At 44.6% G+C, this 21456-nt stretch overlaps 1 long non-coding RNA gene across 1 annotated transcript in view; it reads left to right on the top strand.

The window, feature by feature from the left end:
• The window catches only part of LOC108518488 (uncharacterized), a 30935-nt gene extending 9789 nt beyond the window's left edge, over nt 1–21146 (top strand). The window contains exons 2-4 of the long non-coding RNA XR_001882376.1: nt 16004–16268; nt 17394–17547; nt 20255–21146. This is a non-coding gene — a long non-coding RNA (uncharacterized LOC108518488). The remainder of the gene's footprint in view (nt 1–16003; nt 16269–17393; nt 17548–20254) is intronic.
• The last annotated feature ends 310 nt before the right edge of the window (nt 21147–21456 follow it).

Below are 21456 nucleotides of genomic sequence, written 5' to 3'. Positions count from 1 at the left end.
TTTTTGAGTCTTGCTCTGTCACCAGGCTGGAGTGCAGTGCAACAATCTCGGCTCACTGCAACCTCCGCCTCCTGGGTTCAAGTGATTCCTCTGCCTCAGCCTCCCTAGTAGCTGGGATTACAGGTGCATGCCACCATGTTTTATGGGTTTTTTAAAAAATTAAACGTTAACCTTTAATCCACACAACTCTCTAAATAACTTCCTGTTTTAATTCACATTTCACTGATGAGGAAATTAGGATTTTTAGAAAATTAAAGTAATGTGTCCAAGGTCACACATATATCTGGTAAGTGTCAGAGTCAGAATTTGAGCCCAGTTAAGTCTGACTCTAACGCCTGATTATTTTATGATGTGCTCCACTATCCCTCAATTGCTCAAAAGTCAAATTTACATTATCTTTTAAAAAATCATGGCTAATGCATACAAAGGCACGTTTGTGTGGCCTGATATCAGCATGGGGGTATTCTTTCTGGAGTGCAAGCTGCAGATAACTTTGGCTGCTAGAGGACCTTCTAGAAGCAGGAGCTGTGTGGCAGAATAAAGCCTATAATGCCAGCTTATTAGCAAGTATGTAAACACCAAGAAAGTGACACTATAATTATTTCTCAACCCAGCACCCAGTGCCACAACCTGCCTTCCTTTAGGGACTAACAGAACTTCATCCAACCTTCCCTGTAGGCTCCACCAAGCACTGGAGGTTCCTCTGTTCCTGCAATCCCCTGGTGGATGTTTAAACATCCTATTCTTCAGCCTTGGCTTTGGGAGTGTGGCATTTACAAAGGAGCTCCCAGCCAAGCTTAGGTATGGGGAGGAATCACTTAGCAGCCTGCCTATGAACAGAGTTAAAAAGGGAATAGATAATTCCAGGAGCAGCCTGAAGGCAGTTTCAGCAGAAGAAGGGCACATTAAGATACAGAAGAGAACAATAGTTAGAAGTTAGAGGAATCTACAAAAGTGAAAGAAGTCGTTGAAGTTGGGAAGAACCCATTAGGCTTGGGCCTTTGGGCACAGCTAAGAATATCTGTGCCAGGTACAAATTCCAAGCCACATACTTAGAGATTTGGAGCAGAAAAGCTAAGAAGAAAGGCAGGGAAAAGAAGTCACTTCTACGGCAACCAGAAGAAAGTTACCCAACCAGGGAACGTCCCTGTTAGAACTATTTCAGTTATACCAATGTCAAGGACATCGCCAGTGAGTTCAGAAATTGAGTAGCCAAGGAAATATCTAGAACCTCTAGAAAACTGAGGTTCTAGATCAGTGAAACTGGAAGCACCTCAGTTGTGATTCTGACATAGGTAGGAAGGGATGAAAAAGACATATTTTTGTGACTTTGTGAGTCTGTGCCGAACAAAAGTTTCAAATGATTTCACAAAGCAAAATGATTCCTCTTCTGAAAACTGAATGTGAGAACCACCACCAACATCCACCTATGCAAACCTTCAGGTGATTGAGCCACGTCAGGATAAGTATAATCTGGCATTTTTATCTTTGATTTGGAGGTGGTCATAAAGACCTTTTCAAAGAGGTAGGAAATGAGGCCGGTGATAGCAGCTGTGAATGGGAAATGTCAGGATACCAGAGATAGTGCAAATGAAACAGAATTGAGCCAAGAGCTGCCCCAGGTAATTTCAAAAGTGTAAGGTCATCCAATCTCCCTCCATGGGGGTGTGAGCTTTTCAGCAACCAGAGACTTTGCAGCTCACACTTCCTGGGGAATTAGTCAAGGTCATATGGGCCGCCTGCAGGTAAAAAGGAGGCTGATCACTAAATCTCCTTGCTGATGAGGAGCTGGATCTGAGAATGCAATCCAGCCATGAGTTCTGGAAGGTTTCTATGACTCTCTCCACTCAAAATTGGGTGCTGGCTATGGTGTCATTGACATTTGTCTTCACAGTTCTTTGCCCTTTCTCTTTCAGCTCCTAATAGGACCCACTTCTACCCCCCAAACACTGGGCTCTCTCACCATGCAAGGCCTCCATTCATGGAGTTGACTGAGAAGGCAAATAATTTATGCTCAATGTTTGGTCATTTAAAACATTGCTTTCCTATCCCCGGAAATATCTTTGTTGCTGCTGTTGTTTTTGTTAATAATAGTAATTAGATGCAAAAAACAATGAATGTATCAGGAGGGGATGTGAGGGAGCCTTCCCTCTTCCTTCAACCCCCACTGAGTTCTAGTGCTAATCACTCTGGGTTTGAAGCCAGGAAGCTCAACTTCTAGCCTCTGTCACTTACGACACTGTGTGATCTTCAACAAGTCATGTTGCCTCTCGGGGGGCTCAGTTTTCTCATCTAGAATGAGGAGGAGAGGATGGTTTCCAAAAATCTGCTTCAAAAATCTTCTAAATTCTATGAGCTGCCTGTGAGTGAAAGCCAGACCTGTTAGCATGTCTTGGGTCTAATTCCACAGAACAGCCCAGGGGGTGTGCAGTGCCTTGGCCAATGTCTATTAGGTCTACAACCCGTTCTCCCTGAGAGTGAGACAGGAAAGCCAGTGGGAAACGTTACAGAGCCCACCACGCTGGCCTGGATTGCATGAGACTGTGGTCAGAAGCGAGGATTTCAGACATGGTCATTGACGTGAGCAAACTTTTGCCTTCTCTACTCATTGAGATAAAGGCAACAGGAAAAGAATGGCCATGCACCCTGGGAGGCAGCCCAGCTCCACATGGGCCCAGTGGAATATTTGCTGGCCTATTTGGAAGTTAGAGAGAAAAGATTATGAAAGTAAATGCTATTTAAAATTCTTTTTTTTCTTTTTTTTCTCTCTTCTTTCTTTTCTTCTCCTTCTTTCTTTGACGACGGAGCTCCTGCGCCTCCTGTCGCCACGGCTGGAGTGCAGTGACACCTGACTCTCAGCTCACTGCACACGCTCTGCCTCCCCGGCGCTTCCGACGCCATTCTCTACCCTCAGCCCCTTCCTCCGAGCTCACCGCTGGCGGACTACAGGCGCCCACCACACGCCCGCTAATTTTCTTTGTATTTTAGTAAAGAGATGGGGTTTCACCATGTTAGCCAGGATGGTCTCGATCTCCTGACCTCATGATTTGCCCACCTCGGCCTCTCGAAGTGCTGGGATTACAGGTGTGAACCACCGCACCCAACCTAAAAATTGTTCTTTCAAACAAAGCCTAGTCCTCTCCCCAGCACTTATTTTTTATTGTTATTATTATTATTATTTTTAATAGCTCTGGTGACCACAGATTCCATGCCAGGAGTCGTTTTGCTCAAGAAGTACTTTCCTGGTCCGTGTTAGGTTTTTCATAACAGTCGATGATGAAAAGTCTTGACAGCTGCTGTTTGCATTGTAGGTGGGGACAGGTGAGTTGACATGGAGTTGTTTGTGCTTCTTTTGTGCAAACATTAAATAACAGTTACCTTCAGTTGAACTTCACCGGGTCAAGTAATTCCACTTTAATAAAACCTAACTCAGGCTTCCTATTAAAACAGAGGTAAAGAACTAGGGGCACCTTGAGCTAAGGAGGAGAGAGGCCTAAAGTTGATTTTACTGGCACCCAAGGAACCATCATTCTTCCTTTCTTGAGCTCAAAGCACTTGTTTTTGCCCACTAATTAATTACTAGGAGGTGATTTGAACCCGTGGTCATGCCTACTAGGTACAAGGCTTCTGACACAAGACAGATTCAGTAATCAGTGCCTGGCATTTCCAGTTGAAAAGGGCCCATCCCAAAATTAGTTATAGGATACGTCTCAAGGCGTCCATGAGAGGTCCAGGCAGCATCTCCAAGGAGAGCATTCAATCTAACCTTAGGGCAGGGGAAGGGCCTTATTTTGTGATATTGTGCTTTGTCCCCGTGACGAGTCATCTCTTTTTCTCTGCTAATTTATTTCTGCTCTAGGTGAAACCCTCCAGTATGTGGCCCTTCCGGGAGGACCTTCCTGTTTGGCACGCACAGCCAATGAGCTGTGAAGCACTTGCAGAGCTCAAAATAGAAAGTCTGCAAGCACACTGCTCCCCAGAGCCTAGTCTGTGCCTGCTTGCTCAGATGCTAGGGGAGTGGGGCTAGGAGGGCCGGCTCCTCAGAGAAGGCCAGGCACCTCTCAGGGGTGGGCCTCGGCACAGAGGGAATATGATTGCTAAGTCACCACCCTCATAGTTCTAGAAATCATTTCAGATCTCTGCCAAATGCAACATTATCACTGAGCCCTGGATTCCCGCCCCAATCTAATATCAAGAAAAAGTTGATTGCTTTCTAAGATTAAACAAGCTAAACACCCAAATTTTAGGATTTCTGAGGGTATGAAAGGTACTTGGCTATTATCACCATCAGAGAGAGCTATTAAGAGGAAAGAAGGGGAAGAGCTTTGAACAAACAAACAAAAGCCTTTCTCCTGCTCTGCTAATCCACCTTGAGATATGACTCATGTTGGGTTGCCTTGGTAACCATGACATCAGAAGAGGGACTGTGTGTGTACGTGTGTGTCGGTGGGGAATCCTTTCACACGTCCATCCTGTGCCTCACCCTGTGAGTGCCGTGAGCTGACCCCGCCTGCACAGACATCGCCCTTTTGCACCTGTAATCATTTTGCGGTTGCAGGATCTCACCACGGGCTGCTTGTCATTGATCATTTTCTTGGGGTGAGCAGTTTTGATGGACAGGGTGTCTGTCAGTGGCCCACGGGCACCCAGAGTATGATCAGAGGCTCTGCTAGCCTCCTTCTCCGTCCCCTCCCCAGCTTTCCTGATGGGGTCTGTGGTTTGTCCTCATCAAACGAAGACTGCTGCAGCTCCAGAGTGGTTTTAGTTTTGGGGAAGTCTGGTCTGTCCTCCCAGGCTGTGAGTCTGGCCCTGTATAATGACAACCAGGTGGGCACATTGAATCAGAATTAGAAAAAGCATCACCAGCTGGGGAAGGGGGTGTAGACTGTGTGGGTCCCTAGCCTGCCTTTTTTATCTCTAAGTCCAAAGAGAAACTCCTCTAATCCCTGGTTTGCTCTGGAATGCCAGCTGCAGAGAAACAGCCACAACAGTCACTTGTAAAGAGAGGCCCTTTCTTTGAAGCGGAATTTGCAGCCACGGCTAAACATTCAGGTGAAATCACATTACAGCAAATCCTTTCAGGCTGAAGTGCCTCAGCAGAGCTATTCTATCTTCTGGGAAGACTTTGGGATTCAGCGAATGCTCTGCGATGAATGATCCTGCGCAGTGATCATTTTATGTGGTTCTAGTCCAGTAACTGTTACCCATACTGTGAAAAGCTCTGTAAAATGAGATCTGTCTGAGAATAACTTGTATCCAAGAAGTGGTGTTATTAAAGGGCAATATGGGGACTGCGCGTGGTGGCTCACACCTGTAATCCCAGCACTTTGGGAGGCTGAGGCAGGTGGATCATAAGGTCAGGAGATCGAGACCATCCTGGCTAACACTGTGAAACCCCACCTCTACTAAAAATACAAAAAATTATCCGGGCGCAGTGGCAGGCACCAGTAGTCCCAGCTACTTGGGAGGCTGAGGCAGGAAAATGGCATGAACCCAAGAGGTGGAGCTTGCAGTGAGTCGAGATTGTGCCACTGCACTCCAGCCTGGGCGACAGAGCAAGACTCTATCTCAAAAAAAAAAAAAAAAAGCAACATTGAGCAGTTAAAAAATTGACCAGTTACATGTGACTTTAGGCAAGTATCTTTAATTCTATGACCTCAGTATATTTTTAATAAGTTTGTTTATTTTTAATGATGAGGCTAGTAGCATTTTTCAGGGTCTTGGTGAGAATTCAGGGAGACAGTGTGGGAAAGTGCTTCATGATCTGGGATGGGACATTCCAATAGAGGCTATTACCATTGCGTCAGATGAGATTTGAATCCCAGCCAATACAAGTACACCAAAATGCTGGATGTTGACATTGTCTTGTCATGAGAATTGTAATGTCTTCCATTATTCCATGAACACTATCAAAAGAAACTTTTGAATTTTTTTCTAGCTTTATTGAGGTATGATTGACAAACAAAAATTGTATGTGTCTAACATGTACAGTGTAATGATTATATATATATGTGTGTATATATGTATGTATAGTGGAATTCTTACCATAATCAAGTTAATTAGTATTAATCTCACAGTTACCCTTAAATTTTTTCTTTGCAGTAAGAACACTTAAGATCTACTCTCTCAGCAAATTTCAAGCATACAATGCACTATTATTAAGTATAGTCACCATACTGTACATTAGATCTCCAGAACATATTCATCTTATAACTGAAAGTTTGTACCTGTTGATCTCCTTATTTCCCCCACTTAAAATTTGTAATTTTATTTTGTTTATGTAGTTCTTTTGAGACGGACTCTCGCTCTGTTGCCCAGGTTGGAGTGCAGTGGCGTGATCTCAGCTCACTGCAACCTCTGCCTCCCCGGTTCAAGCAATTTCCCTGACTCGGCCTCCCAAGTAGCTGGGACTACAGGCATGTACCACCATGCCTGGCTAATTTTTGTATTTTTTTAGTAGAGATGGGGTTTCACCATATTGGTCAGGCTGGCCTCGAACTCCGGACCTCAGGTGATCCACCCGCCTGGGCCTCTCAAAGTGCTGGGATTACAGGTGTGAGCCACCGTGCCTGGCCCAAAATGTGGAATTTTAAATAGAATCTCACACATTATACTTAAGGTATGTGCTTTCTAGATCCCATGCTGTCATCCAACCAGGAGCATGAAGTCATAAGTGGGGCGGGGGAGGGGAGAAGGAGGGAGAAGGAGGGAGGCACTCCCTGACACTTCTTGCAACCTGTTGTTACCAAGGCAGCAGAGTAGAACAATGAAGTGCAAGGACCTGGAAATCAGACACACCTGGGTTCCTGGTGTGCTTCACTGTTTCCTGGTCTCTGATATCAGGCAAGTCACTTAACCTCTTTAATCTTTAGTTTCGTCTTTTGTAAATGAACCATAATAATGACTCGTCAGTTTCTTGTGACATTTAAATAAGCCAATGTATGTAAATGCTTAATCCACTGACTGGAACACAGTAAGTGCTCAAAATGTTGGTTATTAATAATTCTCATAATCGATTGATGTTTCCTTATCATTGAATGTTTCTTTTAGAAAATATCACTCAACTCTGAGTTCATTTTGCTGAAGGTTGAAAATATTAAAAGACACCCATATCTGTCACCATTTCCACTGATGACTTCAAAGTTGCAGTGCTTAGCACACATGTCGTAATGCAAAAGCACCTGGCACAGTATCCGGCATGGCACATGGTGAGTGTTCTGGAAACTTACAAGAATGGGATGAGGATATGTAAGCATCTGCAATGCCAGGCTCAGGAATTTGGAATGACTTTGATAACCAACATCGTGCCATCAATGGTTTCTGAGCCATAGAGGTGCAAGATCATATCCAGGCTTTAGGAAGACAACTCTGAGAACAGAATGCAGAATGAGTTGAGGGGGAAGATGTCTGGATGCTCGGAGATTGTGGCTGTGCTGCCAGAGATAAGATTATGGCAGTGTAAGAACAGAGAGAATGGGATACACTGAGAAGCGTGGCAAGTGTAGGACCTACAGGAAGAACTTGGAGCTGGGGGTCAGGGTAGAGAAAGGAGTGATGGTGAATGGAAGGTTTCTAGGTCAGGCAGGGTGGAGATGTGAAGTCAAGGGAGGACTGTCGGTGTGGGGAGGCCCTCATTCATCTGCACTGTTGGGTTTGAGGAGGGGCTGATGAAGGGGCATGAATGTAGAAACACAGTTTAGAGCAAAGAAGAGAGGGTGGGGCTTGAGCTAAAGTAAAGGGGCCTTCTGCCTAAAGATTACTGCTGAGGCCATGGGATTCTCTGCCCATATCCAGGCTAGGAGGGAGGAGCAACCCCAGGGGAAGAGTGGTCAGAGAGGCCACTGTCTGTGAAAAGGGGAGAGTGGAGTATCACAGACATCAATGTGATAGGGCATTAAGACTTGTTCAACCAGACTTGTTGCAAGAGTCAAGGGAGGCTCCAGAGTCAAGGAGGCTGGATTTGTAATGAGGATGCCCCTCAGAACCCTAAGCCATCCCCTTTAAAGAAATGGAAGGAATGAAATCATATCCTTTGCAGCAACATGGGTGCAGCTAGAGGCCATAATCCTAAGCAAATTAACACAGGAACAGAAAACCAAACACCGTATGTTCTCTCTTACAAGTGGGAGTTAAGCATTGAGCATACATGGACATAACTGTGGGAACAATACACGGGACTACCAGAGGGTGAAGGCAGAGGAAAGTGAGCTACAAAACTACCTCACGGGTACTGTGCTCACTACCAGGGTGACAGGATCCATACTCCAAACTGCAGCATCACACAATATTCCAACGTAACAAATCTGCACATCTACGCACTGAATCTAAAATAAAAGTTGAAATGTAAAAACAAAACAAACCAACAAAAAAACAGCAATTGACGGGATCACAAAAATGTAAGAAAACACAAGATAGAGGGGTAGCGAATACAGTAGCAGAGTTTTACACATGTGAAATGCTTAGGATATGCATGAATATGATAATAAACATGGTACTTTTTCTTTTTAATACAAGAATGTGCAGTTAAGTAGTCAGGGAGCGGGCTGAGTCCAGAAGTGAGTCAGCTGCCCAGATAAGACCAAGCATACCTTGGCTATAGATACCAACTGCTTTAGTTTCGATCCTTGCCGAGAATAATACCCTCCCTTCTGGAAGCTGCGTGTAAAGGCTAATGTTTCAGGAGAGGAGCGGGAATAGGGAGGCTTGGTGGGAACCAGCCGTGCGACCTGGGGCAGGTTTCCTTTTCCTTTCAGGTCCTTATCTCTAAAATGAAGTGATTGATCCAGGTTATCTCCAGGGTGTCTCAATACACTCACTTCTCCTTGTGGTAGGAACAAAATATAGTTAATTTTGATAAAAAAATGTATCAAAGACAAAACCCCATGAAGTCTCTCAATTGTTTTCCTCTCTGGTTTCCCACCCAAGTCTAAGTCAATATCCTCTCCTGCTTCAGTGTATGATCTTGGCTAGGACATCATGATACTTTGCTTCCAAATCTAGAAGACAGAGGAGAGGGGAAAAGAGAAAAGATAATATGTCACTTTTCTTGCCTGCCAGTGATTATATCTGGAGGGAAGGTGAGGTGCAGAGGATAAATCTTATTGGATCCTCATCTCACAATAATTCTGTGGAACATATAGAGCAGGGATGATTTTCCATATTTTGTGGTTGATAGAACTGAAACCAGAGAGGTTCAGTAGCCTCCCAAAATTCATGTGGATAACTAATTAAACATTTACCAGATACCTCCTATGCTTGACTTCAGGGAAACAAAGATGAATAAGGCACTAGCTGTGTGATATGAAGCAAATGACTTAACCTCTCTGGCTTTAGTGTTATCCCCTATAAAAAGAGGGGACTCCATTCTGTGATTTGCTAGGTCCTTACGTTTCACACATTATGGTTTGGTCTCTGCATCCTTCTGTTCTATCACAGGAAAAGGCTGAAGAGTTTGCCTGGGCTCTAACTGGGTCTAGGTTGTGTGAATCTCTAGTTGCAGACATCTGGGGCAAGAGGTGAGGCGCTGGTTGCCTTCCAGGCAGATGTAGCTAAGAGAGTTGGCTGCAGAAGATGATTTTGCTTTGTGTCTCCAAGATCGTGGGCAGGTGGGAGCCCAAAGAGAGGCTATTAGGATTCACATCAGATTGTTAGTTGGGGGGTTATTATTTTTAAGCCAGCACCACCTTAAGCACTGCCTTGCTTACTTGCTGTCTGGGACATTCTTTAGCACTTTTCAGCCTGCAGCTCCCATGGGCAATACAGGTCCCTCTTCAGTCAGTTCCCCTGATCTGTCCTTGCTATTTCACCCCTATATTTGTGGAGGATCAGTAGCAGAGGAGAAACCAGACTAAAAAAAGATAAAATGATCAATGTGAATATGAACCTACCTATTTGTATGCAAGTTCATAAACACACTTCGCTGCAAGCCCACGAGAATGTTCCGCATAACCACCGGCCAGGGTTGTGGTGGGGTGAGGAGCAGGGCTGACTCTCTGGCTCTCACTTTCTTTTCTTTTTGATATGGTTTGCATCTGTGTCCCCACCAAATCTCCTATCGAACTGTAATTGCCAGTGTTGGAGGTGGTGCCTGGTGGGAGGTAATTAGATCATGGGGGCGTAGTTAACAATGGGTTAGCACCATCCCATTGTTCTCATGATGGTGAGTGACTGAGTTATTGTGAGATCTGGTCCTTTAAAAGTGTGTGGTACCTCCCCATTCTCTCTCTTCCTCCTGCTCCGACCATGTGAAGTGCTGGCTCTTCACTGTAAGTTTCCGCCATCACTATAAGTTTCCTGAGGCCTCCCCAGAAGCAGATGCTGCCATGCTTCCTGTACAGCCTGCAGAATCAGGAGCCAATTAAACCTCATTTCTTTATAAATTACTCAGTCTCAGATATTTCTTTATAGCAATATGAAAATGGACTAATACAGCTTTATTTTATTTTATTTTATTTTATTTGGAGACAGGGTCTTGCTGTCACCCAGACTGGAGTACAGTGGTGTGACCATAGCTCAATGCAGCTGGGCCCAAGGGATCCTCCTGCCTCAGCCTCCTGAGTAGCTGAGACTATAGGTTCATGCCACCACACCCATTTTTTTTGTTGTTGTTTTGGAGACAGGATATTGCTGTGTTGCCCAGGCTGGTCTTGAACTCCTGCCTCAGCCTCCCAAAGTGTTGGGATTAAAAGTGTGAGCCACCACCCCTGACCAGACTCTCACTTTCTAGGTGGCATTGTGGATGAAGTCTTAACCTCTGTGCTTTGGTTTCCTTGCTGTAGAGTAGAGATAATAATAGTACCTACCTGAAAGGGTTGTTTTGAGGACACAGTGTCCTTATTCATGTGAGGTGCTTAGAGCAGTGCCTGGCACACAGTAAAAACTTAAACTATGAACTGCTCATCAGTTCTCATTATCTATAGGCAGTTAGTTCACAGGCTCACACAATGTCTCTTCACAGCTCTTTGAGGATCCATAATTCTAATCATAATTTAGCCTTTCTTCTTAGAGTAGCTTCAGATCCTGACATTAATTTCCTCAGACATTTAAGGAATCACAAGGTAATGGGTTGTTATTATCTCATTTTTTTTCAAAGTGAAAGCAAGTTTATTAAGAAAGTAAAGGAATAAAAGAACGGCTACTCCATAGACAGAGAAGCCTGTTATCTCATTTTATCAATGAAAAGATTTGAATAAAAAATTAAGTATCAGTTTGTGCCCAGTCTCCTTGGGGATCCATAACAGAGATGGTAGAAGTATCTATAATCTTGCCTGGCCTGGCTCATCTTACTGTCAGCCCTGCCAGCTGTAAGGGTGCCCAGTAAGTTTCTGATCATGCTGGAAGGATCCTGTCCTACCCCTGGAAACACGGCTGGCCTTTTCACCCAAAGCACCATCCCCAGAGACTTCAGTCCTAGAGTTCTCATGACACCCATGTCCTGAGGGACACTTACCATTCATCCCCAAGTTGAAAGTTTGCTAGGTTACAGCTGACCCTCAGGAGGCCGAGAGCAAAGGAAGGGAACATGCCCTTCCTCTCTGTGGCCGCGGAGGGTCCCTGCATATCCAACCAGCCAAAGCGGTGCTGTCCTTGGAAGGCTGGAGTGGAAGTGGCGAGAGGGGTTTGTTAGGACTTGTATTATTTTTTTCTTCAGTCTAAATAAATGTTTATTATAAGGAAATAAGTTTAGATTATTGAGGTAAACAAAACTAAACCAAATATAACCTCTATGTCCTACAATATAAAATATTCACCTATAACTTTATTTATTTCTCATAAATATCCAAAGGAGTACAGTACCAATGGAAGTATGCTATACAAATAGATCTCAGTATGCTATACAAATAGATTTCAGCATTTGGTAAAGTAGAAATTTTTAGTGGCATAAAAGCTGGAAGAACTGATCAACTGCCTTTAGAGGAAATAAGGTCCCAGTTTTTGGGGAGGCTTCACAAGATGCAAGTAACTGTTTCACATGGAAAGGGGTTCCATTTTAATGACCATCCAAGAATTAAAATAAGAATTTTGCAGTAATGAAATAGGCTCCTTCCAAAATAACACCGAGGCCGGGCGCGGTGGTTCAAGCCAATCCCAGCACTTTGGGAGGCCGAGACAGGCGGATCACGAGGTCAGGAGATCGAGACCATCCTGGCTAACACGGTGAAACCCCGTCTCTACTAAAATACAAAACTAGCCGGGCAAGGTGGCGGGCGCCTGTAGTCCCAGCTACTCTGGAGGCTGAGGCAGGAGAATGGCATAAACCCGGGAGGCGGAGCTTGCAGTGAGCTGAGATCCGGCCACTGCACTCCAGCCTGGGTGACAGAGCGAGACTCCGCCTCAAAAAAAAAAAAAAAAAAAAAAAAAAAATAACACCAAACACTCTCTCTGTGGTGTGTTCAATCAAAATAGCTGTCATAATTTTTTTTTAATTGCCCAAACACCTAGATTATGATAAAACTCCTCAGGAATGTTTAAGAGGAAGGAAGGGTCTGTGTTAGCTGGGAGTGAATCCTGTGTGAGCAGATCACATCAAAAGGTTATGCTCAAGTATGTTGTGTGTTCCAAGTACAGCTCTGGATGCTCTGAGAAATAAAGTGTCATAAGACAGGGGTCCCCAACCCCTGGGCCGTGGACCAGTACCAAGGCACAGAGCAGGAGGTGAATGGCAGGCAAGCCAGGAAAGCTTCATCTGTGTTTTCGGCTCCTCCCCATCACTGGCATTACTGCTTGAGCTTTGCCTCCTGTCAGATCAGCAGCGGCATTAGATTCTCATAGAAGCACGAACCCTATCGTGAATTGTGCATGCGAGGGATCTAGATTGTGCATTTCTTATGAGAATCTAAGGCCTGATGATCTGTCACTGTCTCCCATCACCCCCAGATGCCCCAGATGGGTCCAGCTAGTTTCAGGAAAACAAGCTCAGGGTTCTCATTGATTCTACATTATGGTGAGTTGCATAATTATTTCATTATATATTACAATGTAATACTAATAGAAATAAAATGCACAATAAATGCAATGGGCTTGAATCACCTAGAAACCACCCCGCCCCAACCAGTCCATAGAAAAATTGTCTTCCATGAAACTGGTCCCTGGGGCCAAAAAGGTTGGGGACCACTGGTATAAGACACAACCAGCACCCCAAAGGAGCTTATAGCTATTTGGGATATAGAGAGGTCAAACTCATTCTCCTTGTTTCTGATGTGGTAATACTCAAAAATTACTTGCCTAGGTCGCAGGGAGTTAGAAGAGCTAGGAGGAGAATCTGGAATTGGACATGAGGAGACAGGAAAGGGAGAGTCCTAGGGAGCACAGGGGGTGCCGGGAGTGAAAGCTGACACTGGTGGCTCTGGTTCATAGAAAGAGATGCCCTCTGGATCATTTAAGGTCAGGAGTTCAAAACCAGTCTGGCCAACATGGCAAAACCCCTCTCTAGTAAAAATACAAAAATTAGCCTGGCTTGGTGGTGGGCACCTGTAGTCCCAGCTATTAGGGAGACTGAGGCAGGGGAATCGCTTGAACCCAGGAGGCAAAGGTTGCAGTGAGCCAAGACTGTGCCACTGCATTCCACTCCAGCCTGGGCAACAGAGTGACAGTCTTTCTAAAAAAAAAAAAAAAAAAAAAAGACGTCTTCTGCACCCTCTACTACTCCTACTCCTGGTTCTAGTTCTAACTTTGAGTGGAAAACATCTCACTTTCACTGTCTTTCCTGCCGGCACCAAGACCTTGGCTCTTTTGGGCAGTGGCAGACATGGGATCTCTCTCTCTCCTCCCACACTCCACACTCCCACCCTCCCTTCCAGAAAGCTGAGGCCCCAAGGAGGGAGGGCCTCTGCCTGCAGCCTGGCTGGTACCCCAGTCCTTGCCTTTTCTGTGCTGGAACTGCACAAGGCCATTTCATGTCCCATTTAGCAAGTGTGGAGAGCTCTTTGATTTGGTAGGTGATAGCACAAGTCATCCTGCCTCCGATGGTGGGTGAAATACCATCTGATTCAGAGCTTATTTCGTGACTTCCTCCAGAACCGACTGCCTCATTTGTGTCTCCAAAAATAAAAATAGCAAGGGTTAGATCCTATGCCTCTCCTATTCCCCGGGGATGCTGTGATTGAGTGATGACTCTACCAGCAAAGTATCGAGCCTGTCGGTCTGTTCCCTTTTGATCGGAACCTAGAAAAAGCACGTGGAGCAAGTGATGTTACACTCTGAACTTTGCTGCAGTCCTCCCCAGGGGTTAAGGGCTCAGGACCCTGTTTGGCCCAGCACTTTCAGCTTGTTCATTTCATGTTGAGCTTTGCTTTCAACAAATCAGTATGTGGACAAGATCAGCCTTTTAGCAAAGGAGTAGTTAAGGCAGTGCTATGGGGGAAGTATCCAGTGGGACTACAGTGCCTGGATTTCACCATCAAAGATCCCTTCCATTGGCTGCTTCTCACTAAGATCCTTTCAAAAGGTTCTTTAAAAAGAATACAAAGCTTTGTAAAGAGCCACACAAATGTAAACTAAGGTGTGGCAAGGTTATATTACTCTAGGTCAGAGGTATGGGTGTCAGGAGGCTCAGGGAACCATTAGGTCCTAGAGACATTATGTCTGAGACAAGAAGCTTCCAGAGTCTAGGAACTCAGTGGCTAACAGCAAACACACCAACCCCAGGACAAGGCAATGCCTGTAACCCTGCTGTTATTGCCTATTTGCTCCAGGACACCATCCTCCCTCACTGAGGCTTAGTATTGGGGTTAGAATGGGTGCTCATGATAGAGCATGTATTAAAAATCAGTTAGTTCCTGTCCAGGCTGAGTGGCTCACACCTGTAATCCCAGCACTGTGTATTAAAAATCAGTTCCCATCCAGGCTGAGTGGCTCACACCTGTAATCCCAGCACTTTGGGAGGCCGAGGTGGGTGGATCATTTGAGGTCAGGAATTTGAGATCAGCCTGGCCAACGTGGTGTATACACTAAAAACACACAAAAATTAGCCGGACGTGGTGGTGCATGCCTGTAATCCCGGCTACTCAGGAGGCTGAGGCAGGAGAATCACTTGAACTTGGGAGGCAGAGGCTGTAGTGAGCCAAGATTGTGCCACCGCACTCCAACCGGGACAACAGAGCAAGACTCTGTCTCAAAAAAAAAAAAAGTTTCCCTTCTCTTCCATTAAAAAAAAACTCATCTCATCTATGTGTCCAACTATAGACCCCAGATCACATTTGAAGATAAAATATCAGGGATCTCCCAGGCTCCTGACAATGTAGAAAGGAACCAGATTACATACAGGTTCAGTGTGAGTCTCCTTCTTAAGCTCCTCTCCCACCCCCAGAGCAGCAGCCACTTGCCTTTGGAAGAAGTGGATCATGGCTGGCACTCCACACTTGGACCCCTCTCTGAAAGCACAGCTTGGCTTCCATCATTCTTATGATCCCTTCTAATCACAAATAGCAGCCTTCTAGAGCAATAAGCTCAGCCCCTTCCATTGTTCCCACAGCCACAGACACAGGTATGCCTGTGCCCTCTCGTTGATTCTTGCCACGGACAATCCTAGGTATAAATATGTAGCGTTTCATGGCAACCTTGAGATGACACGCACCTAGAGGTAGGTCTACAGACAGGGCCAGCATTAGGTATAAATTGCAGTGAGACTTGTCTATGGCACCCTCCATTGGCACCTTTCTGCCTTTTACATCTTTCCTGTCCCTTCTCTCCTGCACTTAGTGCTTTGATACACATAGGCCAGGGATGGTAAATACATTCCATTTTCAGTGCCAACTGTGATTAATCAGTAGGGATCACTGTATTGAGAAAGAAAAAACAGTGGTATGTGAATTCTGGAATCAATTGCTAATGTCTGCCATGGATACATTATTTGCATCTTCTCATTCATCTGTGAGCCTTAAAAGGCAGGACTGTGTGTTATTCAACTTCAGATCTCTAATTATTAGTGCCCAATTATGTATTATATTTGAACAGTATCTGTAGCATCTGTGGAATCTTTTATGCCTAACTTGCTTGTTTTCAGCTCTGCCTGAATTTCAGCTGTCACAGAATGAGTGACGTAGTAAAATGGAAATGCATCATCTCAGTTTCCCCATGGCCTGAATGTCCATACAAAATGAGAGCCAGTAGAGAAAAAGAGAGGACGTGAGGAGTTTTAATAACTGAGGAAAAGTGGAAGGAAAAGTAAGGATGAAGGTGAAGATGAAGGAATATGTCAGAGATGCTAGCACTGGCATCCCCAACCACACAGTACCATGTCCTGCTAAAGAACTCTATAGAACATGCATGTAAGTGCTATGTTGCAGCAGACTTAAACTTGCAAGAGCTGCTTGTTAAATTTTCAGGAATTTTGTGAGTCAATTGACATCATGTTTGTAGATTCAAATTAGCTATGATGACAGTATTTATACCATAGGAATTGGCACAGGCTAAAACATTTATAGTACCACATTGCATTTATGCCCCCAAACTCTGGGTGTAGGTAGGAGTGAAATCATTAGTATCAGTCAATAGCATCCAAAATAGGCTAAGCTGTCTTCAGTTTTGAGTCTTGGTGGGAAAGTAGGACTGGCACTCCGGCTACTCTTCATGCCCAGTGGGGATCAGTGGTTGCTGTTCTTTTAGTGTTCTGGGATTTGATTGGCCCTCTGATATGATTTGGATGTTTTGTCCCCTCCAAATCTTACGTTGAAATGTGACACCCAATGTTGGAGATGGGCTTACTGGGAAGTCATGGAGGTGGATCCCTCATGAATGGCTTGGTGCCCTGTCCTCATCGTAATGAATGAGTTCTCACTTTATGAGTTCACTAGAGAGCTGTTATTTAAAAAAGCCTGGCACCTCCCCCATCTCTCTCTTGCTCCTACTCCTGGTCTTGCTATGTGACTGCTGGCTCCCCCTCTGCCATGACTGGAAGTGTCCTGAGGCCCTCCCCAGAAGTAGATACTGACACTATGCTCCCTGTACATCCTGCAGAACTGTGAGCCAAATAAACCTCTTTTCTGTATAATTACCCAGTCTGAGGTATCCCTTTATAGCAACACAAACAGAGTAACACACCCTCTTATCAGAGGCTCACCTTGACATCAGAGTGGAAGAGTGGTGGCCTGTCAAACATGGATGGTGGGAAGGGCAGCTGCACAGAGCGGGCTCTCAGTGATTACACGATACTGTAAATCAGGTATCACGTTGCATTCCTGCAATGGCAATTTGAAGGGAAAATGACCCAAGAACTCTTAGGTCATGTCATTGACTGAGGAATGCTTTTTCACTCCATTAAAATGAGCCCTGAAGGACAGGCCCAAGCCTACACGGGCAGGGTCCTGTCACCTGAGGTTGCTGGGAAGAAAGGAGTTTCTCACTGGGGCTCAGAGAATTTCTCAATGTAACTCTTTCCTTCTCTGACTAACAAGGGTGTAGATGGCAGTCTTCTTGGGGAATCCATCTGAGAAAAAGAGGCTTCAGCATTGCAAGATTTCAGCTACTGTCTCTCCTTGGACAGGATTCCACCTTTCCCATGGCTGGAGCCCTTGACACATGTCACTGTACACTGCTCTTCTCACTGGGGTAAGGAGGAGCGGGGAGTGCTGGTGGAGAGGGTGGGAAGGTCCTGGGAAAATGGCTGATTTGGAGGCCATTCCTTCACTATACGATGCTGGTGGCAGTCTAGAGACCCCTTCTTTGCTAGATTGTGAATTTGGAGCCATGGCTGAATGGGACCACAGAAGGACTGCCCTGCCAATTGACATTGTCATTGATTCAGAGCAATAGGAATGTGTTCGGTGAAGACAGGAGCAGGGCAAACTAGAGAAGCACAACAGATAAAATGAATGCAAGAAGGACCAGTCTCAAGAGAGGGGAGAGGATGATAGAAAGATAACCCTTGAATAACATCTGCTCACTTCCTGAAGTGTTTTCTGAGCTTCGGTGATATTCAGTGCTCTCTCATAACTTCCGCCCCCTCTCCTCCCTTTCCATGTACTTTATTATTTATTTAATATTGTCTTTAAAATTGCTCACTTAAAGAAAAACCTACTCAGCCTCATGTTAAAAATAGAATTCTTAAAATCATAGGTTTGATAGATGAGTTTTAGTTTCTCTAACACATACGACTATAAAGACATAACTGTTAAAATGGAAAACTCTTTATGCATCCACCCCCGAAGTCATGGCGGGTCCCTGTGCTGCACCTGGATGGGAGGAATGGTCTCCGTGGACACAGACAGATGTCACTTAGAACAAAACTTCAGAAAGCGCCTGAATCTGTATGTCTGTAATTCATCAATGCCTCTCCATCTCCTGCCCAACTCACATAATGTCAATTTAACAGTGGTAGCCATAGTTGCTGTGGCATTCATTCACTGAACCTCTCATTTGGCATCAGGCACATTTTTTTCCCTTTTGAAAGGCCTCAAGCATGTGAACAAGAGTGAGAGGTGCCTGCTCTCTGTCCGATCAGGTGTTGAGTTGCGGTGGTTTGTTTCATTGTCAAGAATGGAGTTGTTGCCTGTCTAATATACTACAAGGTGTTCCACTTAAAAACAGGGTCTCTGGAAGGAATTATTCTAGAATAAGCTATTTCCCTTCATCTAAAATGAAGGAAGAAAAATACCAAGAAGAAATCCATATTTTCATGTCATTCTTCTTCCTGTTTCTGCTTTATCCTCTGTCTCCTCCTTTTCATGCCACTTCTCTTGTCTGTTCCTAATTTTCTTAATCCTTTTCTTGCTCTGTTGTCTCTTCATGATAACCCAAAAATACGAATCTAGGCCGGGTGCTGTGACTCACACCTATTATCCCAGCATTTTAGGAGGCCGAGGTAGGCAGATCACGAGGTCAGGAGATCGCGACCATCCTAGCCAACATGGTGAAACCCCGTCTCTACTAAAAATACAAAAATTAGCTGGATGTGGTGGTGCATACCTGTAATCCCAGCTACTCGGGAGGCTGAGGCAGGAGAATCACTTGAACCAGGGAGTCGGAGGTTGCAGTGAGCCGAGGTCCCGCCACTGCACTCCAGCCTGGTGACACAGCGAGACTCTTTCTTAAAAAAAAAGAATTTAACTTCTTTTTGTTTATAACAATGTACATTTTCTTGGTAGACGCTTAAGCCTGATGTGCACTTTCTTGGTGGCATAAATCACTTCTGGAAGGGGACTGTAGGGCAGGTCTCCAAACATGAACGTTACCCATCAGCTTTTAATGGTAGTCTTGGCTGTCTGATTGGATTATATTTCCACTAGGGGGCGCTCTTCCCTTTAAATGTCAAAAACTCTACCTTTCCTGGAATTCAATATTGCAACAGAAACAATGGAAATGTTGATTTCCTTTCTGAAATAGCTGCTACTGAGCACAACTCTGGAAGGAGATTATTAAGGATATGCCAGTTGCAAAGAAAATACTTGGTTGTAGCGGCAAATTCACCTACTATTGAAGACATAATGTCAATGAACAGTGGTTGTAGTTGCTGTGGGATTCCTGATGTAGTGACTTCTAGGAGATCCTTTCCTACTCCACGTGCCAGCTAGCAAATTTCTCTCTCTAAATTCAACCTGGAGTCAAGGGATCCTTCTCAATAATTTCACAAACTTTTGGGCCTGTAATCTTTCTAGGTTGAATTCTAGATTTGATTTGGTGACTTTAAATCTGGTGAGATCTCAGCCATTTCCAAGACCTCACTCTTCACTGTACAAACAAGGAAACGGGCACAAAGAGGTAGAGCAGTGTGTCTAGACCACACAGCACAAAGGGGCAGATCTTCTGATGCCATGTTTCCAATTACTTCAGTCCTTAGATGTCTGTGTCTTCATTACGAATACCTTCTTCCAGCTTTCCACAGTGTCTTTTGTCAATAAGATTTATTTAAAGTCTTTTCAGACTTGACAGGGTTCACTGTAGCTCTGACCTTGTAATATTTTACTATAGACATTAGGTTATGGTAGTTTTTATATACTCGGGGCTACTGCGGCTTTTTCAAATAATTCATACATATTGAATTCTAAGTGAATGACACTCACTGGGCCCTTAACACATGAACCATCGTATCCAAGAGGTAATAAAAGAGAACAAATGAGCACTGACTTTCTCAGCACCCACGGACTGATTTTTGAGTTCTGTCCACATCTTAAAGAACGAGTTACTTTGGACAAGATTACTTAATCTTCTTTGGGCTTTCATCTTCTTTTCTGAATAGAGACTTTCTGTGCATTCTTTTGTTTACTCCTTGAAATAGCCCTCAGAGGTCAATACAATTCTCATTGTCCCCATTTTACAGAAAAGGAAACTGAGACCCAGAGATGACAAGTGAATTTCCCACGACTGTCCAGCTGATACGGAGCTGAGCTGGAAAGTGAGCCTGGATCTCTCTGGTTCTGAAAGCTTTGCTCAAAAGCACAGGATGACACCACCATTCAATCAATAAGCAGAGACCCTTCCGTGGACTCAGCAGGTCCTGTTGTCCCTGAAGCTTGACACTGTCATTTCAAACCACAGCAAGAACCCAAAAAGGAAACAGTGCAAGGAAAATAATGTGATACTGGAGAGGCAGCGTGGGTTATTGGGGGACATGGGTTCATGCCCCTTCTCTCCCACACACGTGGCATGATGCTAAGCAGGTCACCTGACCTCTCCAGGGTTGTTTCCTCAACAGAGAAAATGAGGGGGTTGAGATGAACGCCAGCCCTGGGGTGCTCAATGCTGCAGTCTGGGGTGGCGTGGACTGAAATCAGAATTTTTTCTCCTCCACTCTGGGTGCTGACACATGATCTCTAGCTCTCACTCCCCACCCCTAATCTTGCCCATCTGAGTTTCAGGTTATTTTTTCCTTCCTCCTGCTCTTCATTTTCCTTACTGAGGAAGTTCTTTCCTGCTGCCTCTGTCCCCGCTGGAGTTGTTTGATCCGATAGAGCCAGCTGAAGCCAAGGGGACCCTGACTTGAATCTTGCTTTCTGACATGCTGGCTGTGGCTTGCTTGGGACCTGAATAAGAGCTTGCTTACTCCCGGTGTTCACCACGGCGGAACCATGGGTGCAGAAATGTAATTCTCAACCAGCCCAGTTTAATCAGCAAAAGACAATAGAGCTTGGAGGCGGTATCACGTTGAGTCTCTGAACACACCACGGCTGCTGTCGCCCTTTTCATTAAAATGATTGAAATGTATTTCTAAACAGAATTGAGGGCCCCTGTGTAAATCAAGCCACTGTATTGGTCTTATTGTCCCAATCTGAAGTGCTTCAGCTTCTAGTGCACAGTTGCTTCTCAATAGAAGTTCATTATTACAACGATAATAACAACTGTATAGATACACAGAAAAGAAGTTCCCATTTCATGAGGAAAAAAAAGCTCATTCAAACCAAGAGAGAATGAAAATTGCTCTTGTTCAGCAGCTCTACAATTCCTGCTTTCCCTTTCTTCTGGAAAGGAAGTTGAATTTAAAAGCTTATCTTGGTTTGATTTTCTTTTTCCCTGAACCAAAAT

The sequence above is a fragment of the Rhinopithecus bieti genome, unplaced genomic scaffold (genome assembly GCF_001698545.2).
Source record: "Rhinopithecus bieti isolate Rb0 unplaced genomic scaffold, ASM169854v2 scaffold_2077, whole genome shotgun sequence".
Lineage (NCBI taxonomy): Eukaryota > Metazoa > Chordata > Mammalia > Primates > Cercopithecidae > Rhinopithecus > Rhinopithecus bieti.
This window is presented reverse-complemented; position numbering and strand designations above follow the sequence as displayed.